The sequence below is a fragment of the Symphalangus syndactylus genome, chromosome 21 (assembly GCF_028878055.3).
Source record: "Symphalangus syndactylus isolate Jambi chromosome 21, NHGRI_mSymSyn1-v2.1_pri, whole genome shotgun sequence".
Classification (NCBI taxonomy): domain Eukaryota; kingdom Metazoa; phylum Chordata; class Mammalia; order Primates; family Hylobatidae; genus Symphalangus; species Symphalangus syndactylus.
Window position 1 is genome coordinate 8,849,871 of NC_072443.2, and position 13,933 is coordinate 8,863,803.

General features: G+C 36.8%; 1 long non-coding RNA gene across 1 annotated transcript; it reads right to left on the bottom strand.

Annotated features, from left to right (window-relative positions):
* Positions 1 to 1,297: 1,297 nt before the first annotated feature.
* LOC129471416 (uncharacterized) lies at positions 1,298 to 13,732 on the bottom strand. The gene is made up of 4 exons (XR_010118593.1): positions 13,718 to 13,732; positions 10,435 to 10,614; positions 1,713 to 1,746; positions 1,298 to 1,435 (listed from the first exon to the last, which is right to left on the bottom strand). It is a non-coding gene; the product is annotated as an uncharacterized lncRNA (long non-coding RNA).
* Positions 13,733 to 13,933: the final 201 nt, after the last annotated feature.

The window sequence follows — 13,933 nt, forward strand, 5'->3', positions numbered from 1 at the left end:
TCAGTTTCCTCTTAATTGCCTGTAGCTCAAAACAAATCTTATGCCAAAGTAGTATATTTTTGGATGCCATATTCTGTTACATTTTACACACGAATAAACACAAAATTTGTGTTTATTTTCAAATATATATTCTAGGCTAGCTACAGTGCATAGTACAGTGCTTTGTAGGTACTAAATGTGCAATAAAGAGGTATTGAGTAAATGAATGCATAATATTTTATTTTATTATTTCTTTATTTAACCTCTACTTCTGCCCCATCTGTAGAAAGAGAATGTTCCTTTATTTGACTTGAAATAATAAAATTTGGGTTAGCAAGCATTGAGACCTGTGCATTTTCAACACATCTATACTGGGTCAATCAATATTGTAAAAAGAAGAGCCCGAATTTGAAAGCTCAGTCATATCATCTGCGAGTGGGTTTGAACTCTTAACTTTTTTCAGCTTCAGTGAAATTGTGATGTTATGGTTATATTTGTCTGACGAGATTAGTGTGAAGATTAAATGAGATAATGTAGTTAAGCAGCCCTTGCTAAATGATAAACATGTACTAACTTTTACTGCCATTGAAAAGTAATAAGAGGAGATAAAACTTTCAAATCAAGTACTCATAATAGCATGAAGATTATTCAAAATGGAGGAGAATGAAAAGTTCAGGAAGAATCTATAATGTCTAAAAATGAAGGTTACTTTAACATGTTATGACAATTTTATAAAGGGAATGTAATTGAGGCATTACAAAGAATGAGGCAGATATTTTCATACCAATATAGAAGTATTCTAAAGGCAAATTAAGTGAAAAAATGAAACAGAATTGTATGTGTGATATATGATCTTTTTTGAGATGGATCTATGTCTGTTTGTAAATATATGTTTACTTGTATATGCATGTTTTGAAGAATATGTAAGCAATTGATTATATATATATATAAAAAATATATTTTATTCTGGGCAAAAACATGGTTGGTTAGAAAAGGAGGAAGGAATAAGAATTTCTTTTACTATATATTTTGAACGTGTACACTGTTGTCTAGTTGTTAGCTACACATAATGCTGAATAACAAACCACTCCTAAATTTAAGGGCTTAAATCAATGATCATTTATTCTATTTCAGGTACCTCTGGTTTGGCTGCAGTTCAATTGATCTAAGCTGGGCAGAATTAGGCTTGAGTCCAAGATTCAGGTTGGGTTTAAGTATATTCCCAGTGTTTTTTATTTTTTGTAGACAGCCAGGCTAGCCAGCACATTATCTGCCTATTGTGATGCCAGAAACATGAATCAATACCTCATCATGCCAGTATGCTTCAGGTGTTTGCTTGTGTCACACCAGTAAATATCTATTTGGTTAAAGCAAGTGACATGGCAAAGCCTAAAATTTCAGAGATTTAATCTACTCACTATAACATAAAATAAAGTTACATGGCCAAAATCAGCACCTGTTGGGAGGAGAAATGTAGTCCTACACTCAATCATGTGGAGGAGGAAATGATTAGTATCCTAAGCAATCATCTACCATATTTATGACTGCATTACCTATTCAAAATATATGTAAAGGAGAATTCACGGGGGAAAAAAAACAAAAGGAGTGGAAAAGTGTGCATCTATAGGTTAAGCACAAGAAAGATAATACACCTAATGGCAGCAGTATCAGAATAAAGATTCATTATGTAGTTTTTCCAGAGATGAGAAAAGCATATTATTTAACAAACTCACCATATATGGACATTATCCAAGTATCGAGGATAATCTAAAGAGAAAATTAAAAAAGAAGGGATGTTAACTTTGAAGATCCACCATTTTCTTCCTCTGAGCTTACAGAGAAAATTCACTCTCAGTAATACACAGCTATGGAATGATTTTTGTCCTTATTTCTTTAGCCTATCATTTATTATGTAAACCATTTTCAGCCTGTTTTTTGTAGGGAGTTCATTTATTTATTTCATGTTTCTATAGTTGGGCATTGTTCTAATGTCCAAATTTGCATTTGTTTATTCCTGTTTTGTTTGCAATTAAAAACAAAGTAAGAATAGAGACCTCTGCAGTTTTCAGACAATTTTGTGTTATTTTTCTTCCACAGTGTTTTTATTAGTCTTTATTAAAGATTAGAAAAATGATGGATTCATTTCAAAGGTACCTTCATTTTCAGTATTTTAAAGTTTATATATTAGAATTAAAATGTCAGTCAATTGCATCAATGCCATTATAGTATTTACCATCAGTCTGGGAAATTTGTTTTTCCTGAAGGGAGTTTGAACAAATTTTCTCCTGAAACCATGTTATGCTGAAGGAGCTCTGTCCTCCGTAGCAACTCTATCAGAGGGGACAGAAAAGTACTTTGTTTAAGATCCAGAACAGGACACATGAGGTTAATCTTTGCTCAACTTTGACCAAGTCACTTAGGTTATCTTTACTGCAGCCTTGTCTGCTAAATGAAGATAAGAAACTTTGTTTCTTCCTTAATTTTATATAAAATTATTTTTTAAATGTGGTACCTCCAGAAGGGAGTCCATATGGTAACCACTTTACCACAGTAGATGACCCAGTTTTAGTGTTAAATAGATAAGTAGAAGAGAAAAGGTACACCATGCTACCCATGGTGCAGCAGAAATTTGTTGGCAGAATCTGGTGGCCATATGGACTTCTGTAAAGCTGTCAAAAGTGTAAGTAGAAGATAAGAAAGAGCCGCTATGCCCATGACACAGGCACAAAGCATTCAAAACCTGTTTGACCACATATACAGAAAGGACTAAAGAATAAATAGACTACCTTTTGGAGTTTGAATACACTAGATCCAATTAAAAAATACACCAGATTCAGTACACAAGATCCAATCTGTAGTCCCTCAATATATCTGCCTATTCCCATATCAGCCAACAAGAAGAAAATAGTCACCTGCAATGGAAATTTACAGGAGGGATGTATCAAATACAAATTTTATCAGAGAGAGTTCAGAGGCAAGGAAGATTTTATTCAAGACTATTGCAACAGAGGGGAGAGATTGAACTCAACCCTGCGGAAACAAAAGACAGGAGGGTTTTAAGCAATAGGTGATCTGTAGAAAAATACTGGAAAATTTTAATGGGAGGTTGATCAATGTGTTTAGGCTGTGTTTGCTAATTATACTTTCTGGAAGTTAGGTTCCTACCCTCCTACTGAGACTAGAAGATGGGTATTATCTTTCTTGATCATTGCATTTCAAAGGAATGGCTTGAAGAAAGTCCTTCAGAAAGACATTCCTGCGTTGTAAAATTGTCAAGAGTCTGGGAGAAGATTTACATCTCAAAGAAGCAGAGGTAGAATTAATAATTACAAGTTTTGTGAAATAGATGCTCTAAAAAAGCAGATCAGGGACCTATAATCAGGAACAAAAAAAAACCCTCTACAAAGTTCAGACAAGCTAAAGAGAATATTAAGGCTGATTTGGTAAGATGATAGGGTTAGTTTGATTAATAAAATAGGATGGAAGAAATCAAGGAAGACTGAGGGTAAAGAACGGAATCAACTCATTTGATTATTTATTAATTTTATTTTTTATTATACTTTAAGTTCTAGGGTACATGTGTACAATGTGCAGGTTTGATACATAGGTATATATGTGCCATGTTGGTTTGCTGCACCCATCAACTTATCATTTACATTAGGGATTTCTCCTAATGCTATCCCTCCCCCAGGTCCCCATCCCCTGACAGGGCCTGGTGTGTGATGTTCCCAGCCCTGCGTCCAAGTGATCTCATTGTTCAATTCCCACCTATGAGTGAGAATGTGTGGTGTTTGATTTTCTGTCCTTGTGATAGTTTACTGAAAATGATGGTTTCCAGCTTCATCCATGTCCCTGCATAGGACATGAACTCATCCTTTTTTATGGCTGCATAGTATTCCATGGTGTATATGTGCCACATTTTCTTAATCCAGTCTATCATTGATGGACATTTGGGTTGGTTCCAAGTCTTTGCTATTGTGAATAGTGCTACAATAAACATACATGTGCATGTGTCTTTCTAGTAGCATCATTTATAATCCTTGGGGTACACCCAGTAACAGGATTACTCAGTCAAATGGTAATTCTAGTTCTAGATCCTTGAGGAATTGCCACAGTGTCTTCCACAATGGTAGAAGTAATTTACACTCCCATTGACAGTGTAAAAGCATTCCTATTTCTTCACATTCTATCCAGCATCTTTTGTTTCCTGACTTTTTAATGATTGTCATTCTAACTGGCATGAGATGGTATCTCATTGTGGATTTGATTTGCATTTCTCTGATGACCAGTGGTGATGAGCATTTTTTCATGTGTCTGTTGGCTTCATAGACGTCTTCTTTTGAGAAGTGTCTGTTCATATCATTTGCCCACTATTTGATGGGGTTGTTTGTTTTTTTCTTGTAAAAATTTCTTTTTATTTTATTTTATTATTATTATTATTATTATTATTATTATTATTATTATACTTTAAGTTTTAGGGTACATGTGCACAATATGCAGGTTTGTTACATATGTATCCATGTGCCATGTTGGTGTGCTGCACCCATTAACTCGTCATTTAGCATTAGGTATATCTCCTAATGCTGTCCCTCCCCCCTCCCCGCACCCCACAACAGTCCCCGGAGTGTGATGTTCCCCTTCCTGTGTCCATGTGTTCTCATTGTTCAATTCCCACCTATGAGTGCGAACATGCGGTGTTTGGTTTTTTGTCCTTGCGATAGTTTACTGAGAATGATGGTTTCCAGTTTCATCCATGTCCCTACAAAGGACATGAACTCATCATTTTTTCTGGCTGCATAGTATTCCATGGTGTATATGTGCCACATTTTCTTAATCCAGTCTATCATTGTTGGACATTTGGGTTGGTTCCAAGTCTTTGCTATTGTGAATAGTGCCGCAATAAACATACATGTGCATGTGTCTTTATAGCAGCATGATTTATAGTCCTTTGGGTATATACCCAGTAATGGGATGGCTGGGTCAAATGGTATTTCTAGTTCTAGATCCCTGAGGAATCGCCACACTGACTTCCACAATGGTTGAACTAGTTTACAGTCCCACCAACAGTGTAAAAGTGTTCCTATTTGTCCACATCCTCTCCAGCACCTGTTGATACCTGACTTTTGAATGATTGCCATTCTAACTGGTGTGAGATGGTATCTCATTGTGGTTTTGATTTGCATTTCTCTGATGGCCAGTGATGGTGAGCATTTTTGCATGTGTTTTTTGCCTGCATAAATGTCTTCTTTTGAGAAGTGTCTGTTCACATCCTTCGCCCACTTTTTGATGGGGTTGTTTGTTTTTTTCTTGTAAATTTGTTTGAGTTCATTGCAGATTCTGGATATTAGCCCTTTGTCAGATGAGTGGATTGCAAAAATTTCCTCCCATTTTGTAGGTTGCCTGTTCACTCTGATGGTAGTTTCTTTTGCTGTGCAGAAGCTCTTTAGTTTAATTAGATCCCATTTGTCAATTTTAGCTTTTGTTGCCATTGCTTTTGGTGTTTTAGACATGAAGTCCTTGCCCATGCCTATGTCCTGAATGAGATTGCCTAGGTTTTCTTCTAGGGTTTTTATGGTTTTAGGTCTAACATTTAAGTCTTTATTCCATCTTGACTTAATTTTTTATAAGGTGTAAGTAAGGGATCCATTTTCAGCTTTCTACATATAGCTAGCCAGTTTTCCCAGCACCACTTATTAAATAAGGAATCCTTTCCCCATTTCTTGTTTTTGTCAGGTTTGTCGAAGATCAGATGGTTGTAGATGTGTGGTGTTATTTCTGAGGCCTCTGTTCTGTTCTATTGTTCTATATATCTATTTTGGTACCAGTACCATACTGTTTTGGTTACCATAGCATTGTAGTGTAGTTTGAAGTCAGGTAGCACGATGCCTCCAACTTTGTTCTTTTTGCTTAGGATTGTCTTGGCAATGCAGGCTCCTTTTTGGTTCCATATGAACTTTAAAGTAGTTTTTTCCAATTCTGCAAAGAAAGTCATTGGTGGCTTGATGGGGATGGCATTGGATATATAAATTACTTTGGGCAGTACAGCCATTTTCATGATGTTGATTCTTCCTACCCATGAGCATAGAATATTCTTCCATTTGTTTGTGTCCTCTTTTATTTCATAGAGCAGTGGTTTGTATTTCCCCTTGAAGAATTCCTTCACATCCCTTGTAAGTTGGATTCCTAGGTATTTTATTCTCTTTGTAGCTATTGTGAATGGGAGTTCACTCATGATTTTGCTCTTTGTTTGTCTGTTATTGGTGTATAGGAATGCTTGTGATTTTTTGCACTTGATTTTGTATCCTGAGACTTTGCTGAAGTTTCTTATCAGCTTAAGGAGATTTTGGGCTGAGATGACGGGGTTTTCTAAAGATACAATCATGTCATCTGCAAACAGGGACAATTTGACTTCCTGTTTTCCTAATTGAATACCCTTTGTTTCTTTCTCTTGCCTGATTGCCCTGGCTAGAACTGCCAACACGATGTTGAATAGGAGTGGTGAGAGAGGGCATCCTTGTCTTGTGCCGATTTTCAAAGGGAATGCTTCCAATTTTTGCCCATTCAGTATGATATTGGCTGTGGGTTTGTCATAAATAGCTCTTCTTATTTTGAGATACATTCTATCAATACTTAATTTTTTGAGAGTTTTTAGCATAAAGCGCTGTTGAATTTTGTCGAAGGCCTTTTCTGCATCTATTGAGATTATCATGTGGTTTTTGTCATTGGGTCTGTTTATGTGATGGATTACGTTTATTGATTTTCCTATGTTGAACCAGCCTTGCATCCAAGGGATGAAGGTGACTTGATCATAGTGGATAAGCTTTTTGATAGACTGCTGGATTCAGTTTGCCAGTATTTTATTAAGGATTTTTGCACTGATGTTCATCAGGGATATTGGTCTAAAATTCTCTTTTTTGTTGTGTCTCTGCCAGGCTTTGGTATCAGGATGATGTTGGCCTCATAACATGAGTTAGGAGCAGTCCCTCTTTTTCCTTTAATTGGAATAGTTTCGGAAGGCATGGTACCAGCTCCTCTTTATACCTCTGGTAGAATTTGGCTGTTAATCGGTCTGTTCCTAGACTTTTTTTGGTTGTTAGGCTATTAATTATTGCCTCTATTTCAGAGCCTGTTATTGGTCTATTCAGAGACTCAACTTCTTCCTGGTTTAGTCTTGGGAGGGTGTATGTGTCCAGGAATTTATCCATTTCTTCTAGATTCTCTAGTTTATTTGCATGGAAATATTTATACTATTCTCTCATGGTAGCTTGTATTTCTGTGGGATTGGTGGTGATATCCTCTTTATCATTTTTTATTGTGTCTATTTGGTTCTTCTCTCTTTTCTTCTTTATTTGTCTTGCTAGCACTCTATCTATTTTGTTGATCTTTTCAAAAAACCGGCTCCTGGTTTCATTGATTTTTTGAAGGATTTTTATGTCTCTGTCTCTCTTAGTTCTGCTCTGATCTTAGTTATTTCCTGCCTTCTGCTAGCATTTGAATGTGTTTGCTCTTGCTTCTCTAGTTCTTTCAATTGTGATGTTAGGGTGTCAATTTTAGATCTTTCCTGCTTTCTCTTGTGGGTATTTAGTGCTGTAAATTTCCCTTGACACTCTGCTTTAAATGTTTCCCAGAGATTTTGGTACATTGTGTCTTTGTTCTCATTGGTTTTAAAGAACATCTTTATTTCTGCCTTCATTTCATTATTTACTCAGTATTCTTTTAGGAGCAACTTGTTCAGTTTCCATGTAGTTGCATGGTTTTGAGAGAGTTTATTAATCCTGAGTTCTAATTTGATTGCACTGTGGTCGGAGAGACAGTTTGTTGTGATTTCTGTTCTTTTACATTTGCTGAGGAGTGCTTTATTTCCAATTGTGTGGTCAATTTTAGAGTAAGTGTGATGTGGTGCTGAGAAGAATGAATATTTTGTTGATTTGGGGTGTAGAGTTCGGTAGATGTCTATTAGGTCTGCTTGTTGCAGAGCTGAGTTCAGGTCCTGGATATCCTTAACCTTCTGTCTTGTTTATCTGTCTAATATGAACAGTGGGGTGTTAAAGTCTCCCATTATTATTGCGTGGGTGTCTAAGTCGCTTTGTAGGTCTCTAAGGACTTGCTTTATGAATCTAGGTGCTCCTGTATTGGGTTCATATATATTTCGGATAGTTAGCTCTTCTTGTTGAATTGATCCCCTTACCATTATGTAATGGCCTTCTTTGTCTCTTTTGATCTTTGTTGGTCTAAAGTCTGTTTTATCAGAGACTAGGACTGCAACCTCTGCTTTTTTTGCTTTCCATTTGCTTGGTAAATCTTCCTCCATCTCTTTATTTTGAGCCTATGTGCATCTTTGCACTTGAGATTGTTCTCCTGAATATAGCACACTGATAGGTCTTGACTCCTAATCCAATTTCCCAGTCTGTGTCTTTTAATTGGGGCATTTAACCCATTTACATTTAAGGTTAATAATATTATGTGTGAATTTTATCCTATCATTATGATGTTCGCTGGTTATTTTGCCTGTTAATTGATGCAGTTTCTTCCTAGCATTGATGGTCTTTACAATTTGGCATGTTTTTGCAGTGGCTGGTACTGGTTGTTTTTTTCCATGTTTAGTGCTTCCTTCCAGAGCCCTTTTCAGGCAGGCCTGGTGGTGACAGAATCTCTCAGTATTTGCTTGCCTGTAAAGGATTTTATTTCTCCTTCACTTATGAAGCTTAGTCTGGCTGGATATGAAATTCTGGGTTGAAAATTCTTTTATTTTAGCATGTTGAATATTGGCCCCCATTCTCTTCTGGCTTGTAGGGTTTCTCCTGATAGAGCCCCTGTTAGTCTGATGGGCTTCCCTTTGTGGGTGACTCGACCTTTCTCTCTGGCTGCTCTTCACACTTTTTCCTTCATTTCCACATTGGTGAATCTGACAATCATGTGTCTTGGCATTGATCTTCTCGAGGAGTATCTTTGTGGTGTTCTCTGTATTTCCTGAATTTGAATGTTGGCCTACCTAGCTAGATTGGGGAATTTCTTCTGGACAATATCCTGCAGAGTGTTTTCCAACTTGGTTCCATTCTCCCCATTGTTTTCAGGTACACCACTCAAACGTAGATTTGGTCTTTTCCCATAGTCACATATTTCTTGGAGGCTTTGTTTCTTTCCACTTTTGCTCTCTAGCCTTGTTTTGTCACCATATTTCATAAATTTGATCTTCAATCACTGATATTCTTTCTTCCACTTGATCGAATCTACTACTGAAGCCTGTGCATGTGTCACGAAGTTCTAGTGCCATGGTTTTCAGCTCCATCAGATCATTTAAGGTCTTCTCTACACTGTTTATTCTAGTTAGCCATTCATCTAATCTTTTTTCAAGGTTTTTAGCTTCCTTGCAATGGGTTCAAACATCCTCCTTTGGCTCAGAGAAGTTCATTATTGCTGACCTTCTGAAGCCTACTTCTGTCAACTCTTCAAAGTCATTCTCTGTCCAGCTTTGTTCCGTTGCTGGTGAGGAGCTGCAATCCTTTAGAGGAGAAGAAGTGCTCTGATTTTTAGAATTTTCAGCTTTTCTGTTCTGGTTTCTCCCCATCTTTGTGGTTTTTATCTACCTTTGGTCTTTGATGTTGATGACCTAAAGAAGGTGTTTTGTTGTAGATGTCCTTTTTGTTGATGTTGATGCTATTTCTTTCTGTTTGTTAGTTTTCCTTCTAACAGTCAGGTCCCTCAGCTGCAGGTCTGTTGGAGTTTACTGGAGTTCCACTCCAGATGCTGTTTGCCAGGGTATCACTAGTGGAGGCTTCCCAACAGCAAATATTGCAGAACAGCAAATATTGCTGCCTGATCCTTCCTCTGGAAGCTTTGTCCCAGAAGGGCAGCTGCCTATATGAGGTGTCTGTCAGCTCCTACTGGCAGGTGTCTCCCAGTTTGGCTACACGGGGGTCAGGGACCCACTTGAGGTGGCAGTCTGTCTGTCCTCAGAGCTCAAACGCCCTGCTGGGAGAATGACTACTCTCTTCGGAGCTGTCAGACAGGGACGTTTAAGTCTGCAGAAGTTGCATGCTTTTTTGTTCTGCTATGCCCTGCCCACAGAGGTGGAGTGTAGAGCAGTTGGCCTTGTTGAGCTGCGGTGGGCTCTGCCCAGTTTGACTTTCAAGCTGCTTTGTTTACCTACTCAAGCCTCAGCAATGGCATATGCCCCTCCCCCTGCCAGGCTGCCGCCTCACAGATTTATCTCAGACTGCTGTACTATCAGTGAGCAAGACTCCATGAGTGTGGAACCCGCTGAGCCAGGCACTGGAGAGAATCACCTTGTCTGTCGGTTGCTAAGACTTTGGGAAAAACGCCATATTTGGGCAAGAGTGCCCTGTTTTTCCAGGTAGTCTGTCACGGCTTCCCTTTGCTAGGAAAGGGAAATTCCCTGTCCCCTTCCCCTTGTGCTTTCCAGGTGAGATGATGCCCCGCCCTGCTTCGGCTCACTCTCTGTGGGCTGCACCCACTGTCTAACCAGTCCCAGTGAGATGAACCAAGTACCTCAGTTGGAAATGCAGAAATCACCTTTCTTCTGCATTGATCACGCTGGGAGCTGTAGACTGGAGCTGTTCCTGTTTGGCCATCTTGAAACACCCAGCAAAACTCATTTGGTTTTTGAAATTCGTTCTGTGAAATAAAATTATGCAAAGCTTAATTTGTTATATGCATGTGTCATGCATTATAAAATACAATTTGTTAAAGGAGAAGTGGTTCTTGTCTTTTGGGACTTTACTTAGTAAAAAATGTGATACATGTACACACACACACACACACACCCCATACACCCTTATAACTTTAAAACCAGGTAAAACTGAATAAGAATTCTCCCACAAAATGATATGGAAGCAAAAGGAATAATGGTTTTCTAGATGACTTCATGAGGGTGGGTAGATTTTGTATAAAACTGATTTGAATTTGGTGGTAAAAATGTATATTAGTTTCCAAAAGAACTAAATTACCTTCTACAAATATTTTTGAGAATAAAATTTTAAAAGAAAAATTTTGAATGCAATTTTAAAAATTAAGTGTCTGTGCCAGGCACGGTGGCTCATGCCTGTAATCCCAGCATTTTGGGAGGCCGAGGCTGGTGGATCAACTCAGTTCAGGAGTTTGAGACCAGCCTGACCAACATAGAGAAACGCTGTCTCTACCAAAAATACAAAATTAGCCAGATGTGGTGGCGCATGCCTGTAATCCCAGCTACTCAGGATGCTGAGGCAGGAGAATCACTTGACCCCAGAAGGCGGAGGTTGCAGTGAGTCGAGATCGCGCCATTGCATTCCAGCCTGGGCAACAAGAGCAAAATTCCGTCTCAAAAAAAAAAAAAAAAGTGTCTGTGAGGAAAATTTATTTTAGTATCATCTTTTTATTTATTTATTTTTAAAACTTCCTTGGAGTACCACATGTGTTATGCATCTGTTATCCATCATGGATTCAAAGATAAATACTACACTATCCCCTCAAAGTACTCATGGGTGCAAGTGATAACAGGCAAGTGAACAAAAAATTACAAGACAAAATGGTAGTTGTTTTGATAATGGTAAAAATCATAAGTAATAACACATAAAAGGAGAGATCAAATGCCTTTGTATTACATAAAGCCTCAAAGAAGTTAAAGCATTTAGAGGAGGACAAAAGTGATTTTGTAGCACTGTGCTGACAAAGCAAACTAGCTAAGGATGAAATTCTGTTACTTCTCCATCCTAACCCATTCTGTGGCTTTCCATCGTATTTAAATTTTTTCTTTTTTTTAAACATCGTTTTTTATGTGTTTTAATTTTTCTTTTATTTTTTTATTTTTTTATTATACTTCAGGGTTTTAGGGTACATGTGCACAATGTGCAGGTTTGTTACATATGTATCCATGTGCCATGTTGATTTCCTGCACCCATTAACTCGTCATTTAGCATTAGGTGTATCTCCTAATGCTGTCCCTCCCCCCTCCCCCCACCCCACAACAGTCCTTATTTAAATTTTTAAAAATTAATTTTGTTGGTCTGCAAGTTCTCTATTTCGCCAACGTCCTACTATAACTCTTTTCTTCCATGGTACAAATTTCAAATTCACTGGCCTGCCCTCAGTTTCTAGAATGTGTCAAACATATGCCCTCTCTGCTTTCTACACAACTGGATTCATCTCATCCCTCCTCTCACCTGATTCATATCATAATCCCATAGGTATCTTTCCAGAACATCCTACCCAGGTATCTCCATCACTCGTTATTCTCAGTAACAAGAAAGTAACTTTTCTGTTCAACTTATCATTTACTTTTATTTTAGAATTTTAACCATTAGTTATTCCTTCTTCTGAAAGAGGACAGTTTTCAGTCTTTAATGGAAATTTCAAGAATAAATAAATATGCAGCTTTGTCTGGTGCCCACAGGGGAAACAAAAATAGGAAGCAAAGTATTGAATATAGTATAGTAACATTTGTGCTTATATTTGTGAAAAACAAAACAAAACAAAACGAAACTGGAAGGCCAAAATGAAAACTAATAAAAACGTTTGTTTATACAGGTGGCAGGGAACAGAGGGAGAGGATAAGAATGAAAGTGAGATGTTTCTGAGCATATGTTGTTATTAATTCTGACTTAAGACATGCACGATTTGTGTATATTAAAAATAAATTACATAAAAGTGCAAGTCTTAAAAATTCAGATCAAACTAAAACAAATGAACATATCAAGTTGGTGATGTAACCACACAGGCAAAAATTAATAATTTCAACATGATTCAGAAGATAGTATTGTGGCAGTACATCCTTAAAGGGGATAGGTACAAAGGAAACCTAAGGCAAACCTTCATTCAGTTTTATTACTCTAGTTAGGATACTGCTATGGTTATTTAAATGTTGTTTTATGTGTTGTAGAATAAAGCAAACAAAAGTTTGTATTTTTAGAATTTTTCTTGTAGGAGAAAGGAGCTAAAAGTATAAAATTTTAAAAGGTTAAGGAAAAACTCTAATATTGAATTTAATGTTAAGTATAAACTCATAGTTTGTTGCTGTTGTTGTGAAAAAATTTTCCCCATCTCTGTCCCCTGAAAATGCCTAGAAGCAATGACAACTCAGTAGCTCTGAGCACTCATCTGTACACATCATGTTCTCTAAATATTATTTCTTACTAAAAATAATCAGGGCTGCTTTGAAAAATAACTTGTTTTGGGTCTAGGGCAGGATACGTACAAGAAGATTGTAGAATAGTTTGCTGTGCTAGAAGTCAAGAAAGCTATCATAAGCTAATGTTTTTATGCCAAAAAATCACAGTGACAACTCTAAGGGGATCTTGCTGCCAAAGATGTAATTATTTAAGAATCAAAAATAATAATAATTGTAATGAATTTTAATAATAAGTGGTAACTATTAATTATATATTTTATGTCCACATAGCTAAAAATAATTTCCAAAAATATAAAAAAATGAAAATGGTAAATCTTTGTATCGTTATTGAGGATAGAGTACATTAGTTACTTTACTCAGAAGATCAGTAATGAAGAAAAAACATTAAATGTTTTCCTCTTTTTTTCTCTAAGAAGTGTATTTTAACTGACAGAATAAACTTGTTTGGTACAAAAGTTCTTTTTTATATGTGAATTCAAGTTAATATTAATACATATATGGGAAACACAGAAAGTCACCATTTTGCTACCACTACTTAATGATTATATTAAGCAAGAATAATAAACTACTTAAGAAAAACATTTTTGTAAAAAGTTGATAGGGGGTGCTTACTCTCAAAAATCATAAGTTTCAGCCCAAGGATTATTTACTGATTTCAAGATTTAAACCAACACCAACCAACCAACCAACAATGAGTTCACAAGACAGCCAGACACTATGTGTCTCATTATGATGCAATATGCTACCTAGAAGACCACCTCAAAAATGATTCTGCCAGAATGCTCATGTAAATCTAATCAGCCTTTAGAATTTAAAGGCTTAAAAAAG